Below are 6,015 nucleotides of genomic sequence, written 5' to 3' on the forward strand. Positions count from 1 at the left end.
GGGGGCTGGAGGACAAACTAGTACCTCTCGAGTCCCTACCAAAGGACATTGAAGCTGGCACCACGTGGAGAACCGGGTCATCTACCTTGTCATTTAGCGAGTAGATTGAGAATGAGCAGAATGAGAAGTGGGCTCTTCTCTACGATACAAATGGGGCTAGGTACGATATTATGACTACAAATTTAGCAGAGGTTTACAACTGGGTGATGAAAGGTGTGAGGGGGTTGTCGCTAGTGGGGATTGTAGAGTTCATACTTCAAGGGACATGCAAGTATTTCAGAGACCAATATGAAGTAGTGCACACGGCGCTAAATGATGCTCGTCTAATTTATGGGATGAAGATGACTAAGTACATAGAAGACAAGGCGAAGAAAGCAAAGATGCACCGGGTGAAGATCATGGGAACTGCACAACACAGATACGAAATTCTATACAGGGATAAAGGAAAAAGAGGGGGCAGGCATGAGAGAGTTATCCACGAGTGCACCATCTTTGATGACAAGTGTGTTTGCACCTGTTACAAGCCGATGCTACTGCAGAAGCCATGCTCCCATGTGATTGTCGTGTGTGCTGTGACGGGGATGAGGACTCGAAGGTACATCTCCGGCTACTTCAAGAAAGAAGCTTTGTTCGACACCTAGAGCTATGAGGTCTACAATTTCAGGATTTTTGTTCTTTCACGAAGGTACCTAGGCCTGATTGTGTGTTCATCCCTGATTCCGACAAGATGAAGCAGAAGACGGAATGGCGTAGGACTATGAGGCTCCGTAATGACATGGATGAAACAGAAGTTGGGCGTCGCGTGAAATTGTGCAGCAAGTGCAACAGAACAGGACACACTTACAAGAAATGCACCGTTGGTGTTCCAAGTAAGAACCCCGCAGAAGCAGGCCCTTCCGGGTCTAGTGCAAATGGGAGACGTCCTCGAGGTCATCGGTCGTCGGCTCCGTCGGCTCATTGAGATCGATTAATGTTGTAATTCGTGATGTGATGGATATTTCCTCTATTTAGTAATTCCTCCCAAGGTCGAAACCTCAAGGCTCTTAATAAATAGAAAACCAGCCACAGTCGATAGGGAGTCTTTCGTCTTGTCGGCCACAACAAGGCAACCGAATCCAACATGGATACTAGTCGTACGCTAGTTGGTTAACCCGATCGAGACATTCCCAGTATAGGTTCATGAAATCCCAGAGTATATCGGGTCCCGCAGATTCGGGTCCGCAATATCCGGAGTTGTTAAGGATGTGTATACGGTGTACCCTGTCTGTATACAGTGTACTCCTTATGTGTATATACCCCATAGTCAAATATTCAACAGTAGCCCCCTAACTCTACTCAGCAGGAAGGGCTTCAACAAGCGCCCACTCGAGTATTGCCAAGTCTAGGCTTGGCTAAGTAAGGTGGATCAATATTGTAGTCGAAAGAATCGAGCAAGGAAAGTCATGTTCCGAGTATCGAGTGAAAACGTGGTTAGGTCGAGTGCCCTACCGTTGTCCGCACTCGAGTCTCAAGAAAGGCTTAAAATTTTGACTTATTGACACCCGTCTCCGAGTAGAGTTAAAAAGAAATCTCTGAAATTTGAACCGTTGGGTATAGGCACATTTAATGCACTCGAATGGGCGTGCAAAGATTCGCATGACACTATCACCCCGCCTTTTGCGCCGAACAAGGCACCACACTAACGAGAGTGGTTACCAAAGAAATGTTAAGTACCAAGCTTTTTATCTGTATGAGCCTGGACTGTAGCTATTCTTCATCCTCTCGCCACCAGTCTCCTGCTTCAAGCTTTCGCCTTTCTTTGCCCAAGCGAGCGCTATCGCACAACAATCTTGCTCCATGGCCACTAACCCTTCTGCGAACGTTGCCTCTCCTTCCTTACTTGAGAAGGAATCTATCCTGAAGGCTGCTGACGCTTCTCCCAAACAACTGGACGAGATGAAGCTCCTAACCAATGTATGAGTGATCTTGACGATGCAAGAGTTGAAGCTCCAAGAACTTGAAGGAGAAGGAATCGTTCCTCCTCGCGAGCTGACCAACTGGAGGCCAGCATCGGGTGAGGAATTCCCATCCTGCCAATTTGATCATGAGATTGTGGTTTTTGAATCATTTTTCTGATGCGGTTTCAATGTTCCCCTTTCCAAGTTTTTTCTCACCATACTTGACTGCTACCAAATCGAGCTTCAGCATTTGAACCTTTGATTCCAGATTCTAACCTTCCACCAAGAGGATACCTCCTCCTCTGGCGCCAGCAACAAGGGAAAAACACTGACTGATCCAAGAGATCATCCTCGCCATCTGACCCACCACCCCTCAAGTGTACATGGGGAAAACGTCAACTGGTACTGAAATCGAGCCCTTAAATGATCATTTGTCTAGCTGTTATTCTGATTATCGAGTATATGCCGACCGACATCTGGTCTGTATGGGTGGCCTTCCTACAAGGAACAATTGGAACCCCCTTCAATTGCCTCCTCGAGTGACCGTCGCACCTGATGACTCAGTAAGAGAGGTAACTCATATCAAATTGCCCTCCTTACGTTGGTCATTCTTCTGAGGATTCGCTCAATAAGTCCAGAATGATGATGAGTCATTGTGGGTGGGATTCTTTCAGGCAATGGCTTCTTTGGCTTAATTAGACCTCCAGGTCATCCCTCCGACACAACCGATCCCAGCTACCATTATGATGAAGAAGATAATTACAATCAAGAGGCAGAAGTTGAACATACTTTAGCACATCCCGGTTGCCAAAAGGTTTGTCTTGAATATTCATCTTGATGGCAGCCTTCCTTTCCATTGCTCATCTTGTCGATCTCAGGTCGTCATGTCCAGAAAAACTAAAAGAGCAAACAACAAGCGGTTCAACCAGCCCACTGGCTCCAGCTTCTTCTGACGCATCGCCTCCACCTCCTCAAGTAGAACAACCTCTCACACTCGAACCAAGTCTGAAGCCCGACACAGCTAAGGCCCTTGCGACAACACCGACTATCGACCCTTGGGCTGCTATAGAAGATTATATCAGGGCTACAAGCTCCCAGGTAACCGTCGCCAAAGCTTATTATTCGGCAATCGACCCCTCTAGCTACAAAAAGGCATTGAAGAGAAGGATTCTCTGCTAGCAGCTCGCCAAGAGAATATTAATGGTCAGTCTACCTGTTGATCACCAATAAATGATTCGAACGTCAGACAACTAAAATTGAATTGTTTTTGTTTGCTTTCTTAGCTCTCGAAGCCAACTTGAAGATCCAACTCGATGTTGTCGCTTACTCAATAAAGATCCACAAGAAAGATACTAAGCAGCAAGAAGCACTCAAAGGTTCTTTCAAAGAAGCAAAAATTGATCGGGATGCCATGGCTGCCAGTCAGGACACTGCGGTGAGACCCTCGACTGCATGAACCAATTGGCTTCCATCAGCGTCGAGACGATGCTTGGTCTCCTCAAGAGCTACAACCCCAATCTTGACACATCAGCAGTGATGAAGGGGTTCAAGTGCTCCACGGAAGAGGCAGCAGGCATTATCCAAAGCATCGGACCTCTGATTCCCACCTTTGTCGAGTCTTTAGCACTCAGGCTACCTGACAATGACAATGAGAGTAGTCCTTCTAATTAACTTTCTGAATTTTTTGGCTCAAAACATTTGAAACTTGTGATGTGACTTGAAGATGTTTGTAACAGTACTGATATTTTGCTTGTCCACTATGCTATTGCCTTACTATTTCCTTGTCAATAAAGTAGAGTTAGCATAAGTAGATGCAAAACTGAATAGTATGTGTTATAACCATCCTCGAAATTTGCCGATTGAATATCCATTGATACCTAAAGCTCAACTAGATATATTGTTAAATACATTGGTCCTCGAGTAATCACTCTAAGTAACCATAAGAATAAAGAAAAAATAGTACAAAAATAGAAAAATAAATAACATGATGATTTTTGCAAACTTTCACTGACTTGCGTATTTAACCAGCACACGAACATGAACTCAGCAGAGAGCACATATGGGATCGACTAGAACTTCGGAACCTTGTGGGCCATTAGGCGTGAGATGTCTGACAATTTCTAATGCCGTTATGCCTTATGAGGTGTAGTTGTTCGTCATCGACCCAACACATGCCTCCGTTGATTCTATCCATTGTAGTCGACGCAAGGCCAGATAAATTTTCACAAAAAATATGTATTTATAGAATATGGTATTACTATGTAGCCACCGACTCTCTGGTCGAGGAGAAGATTTCTCGATCGGTGAGTAAGACAGAACATACCTGTACCATCGAAAATATATGATGTAGCCCCCGACTCTCTGCTCGATGACTGGATAGAGTGGAGAGTAAAGCTGCAGCATAGAAAGTATGCGATGTAGCCTCTAACCCTCTGTTTGATGTGATAATCAAGACAGAGAGTAGAGCTGTAGCATCAAAAAATACCTAACGTGGCCCCTGACTCTTCCCTCAATGACTGGGTCAAGTAGAAAGTGGAGCATAAGCATTGACATTATACGATGTAGCCCTCGACTTTGTGGTTGATGTGATAATCAAAATAGAGAGTAAAGCATAAGTACCGAAAATATATGATGTAGCCCCCGACTCTTTGCTAGATGACTGGATCGAGTAGAGAGTATAGCATAAGCACCAACTCATTATCCTCGACCACATGCTCGAAGGCGTCAGCTCCCGAGCATATGGCTATGATTATGTCATATTCATCGAGTGAATTTGAACAGTTGGGTAGGTGAGCATTAAAAACTCACTCCCGTTCATGCTCATTTTCACCGTGACTCTTGATTTGATGTTCCATCATGACGTAGCATCCTGACGCGTGGGGATTGCATGTGCCATAATGTATCGGTGATGTCTTGGTTTCCGTTTGACGGGCTGTGCAACTAAGGCGACCTCGTTATCACGCCCGGTGTTATCGGATCTTGACGGTTCCCTTTCCACAGTCTGACCTGTTCCCACGATTATAAATAGAGGGGACCCAAAGCTGTTCATTTTCACCCTGATCTCCTTTTGTTCTTCCCTACGCATTGCTTAGTAGTATTCGTAGAACTTGAAACCATAGCCTACACTCCACCGTCATCTCCCAAGCAATGTCCAGGAACTGAATAAGTAGGATCTCTCACCCCAAGGCCTCTCGCCATGGTTCCATCGGCAGTCATCATCATTTCCTCCAACGAGGAGGAATCGATTGAGAGGCCTAAAAAGAGAGGGAACAGAATGTCCATTGGAGGTCGTCGACCCTTCACCCGGCACCTCCGGTGCTTCCTCGACGCCGATGCTACAGAGCGAGCGGCACGTGAGCCGACGATGCAAGCTACATGGGAGGGAGATGAAGATGGTAGTGATCTCGACGAGATCATCGACCAGGTCGTCGATGAGGTCTTCGGTGATGAAGCCCCCGAGCCTCAGGTGGTGAAGAAAGCGCGGTCATCATCTCCATCGACAACCGCCAGATTATCTCCGTGTTCCATGGAGGGTCCTTCAGCATCGCTAGTGACCCTATTTAGCTTTACTTCCCAACTACTTGATTAAATAAATAGCATCAAAGAGATAACTCTACAATAATACCTATATCAGGATGTTAAAACAGGACATGATATTCAAAAGAAAACTTGAAAGATAAAACACCTCACTATTACTTGCCTTTTGCTATAATCGTCGACCGAAAGAATTTCTCACGCCTTTAACCAGTATTCCCACCACTACTGATTAACTAGTTTGATATTCACCCTTTTGGCAAGCTCCTACTTCTCACCTGGCATTATAAGCAAAATCGAGTTGTGACATTCAAACATCAAATAACTTTCTAGTATCATGGTCTATGAATAGAGAAAGAACTTTCGAGGGATATAAGCAAAATCGAGTTGTGAGATTCAAACATCAAAGAACTCTCTAGAGGGTCGTTTCTCCATGCCATGTTCCTCAACTTGAAGGGTCAATACTCAATAGACAAACTTGAAGGCTCTCTCTGCTTTGGATAGTTCTGGCATATGAACAAAGCTGAGAGAGAGAGGCAAGGAA

The sequence above is a fragment of the Phragmites australis genome, chromosome 23, assembly GCF_958298935.1.
Source record: "Phragmites australis chromosome 23, lpPhrAust1.1, whole genome shotgun sequence".
NCBI classification, from domain to species: Eukaryota; Viridiplantae; Streptophyta; class Magnoliopsida; order Poales; family Poaceae; genus Phragmites; species Phragmites australis.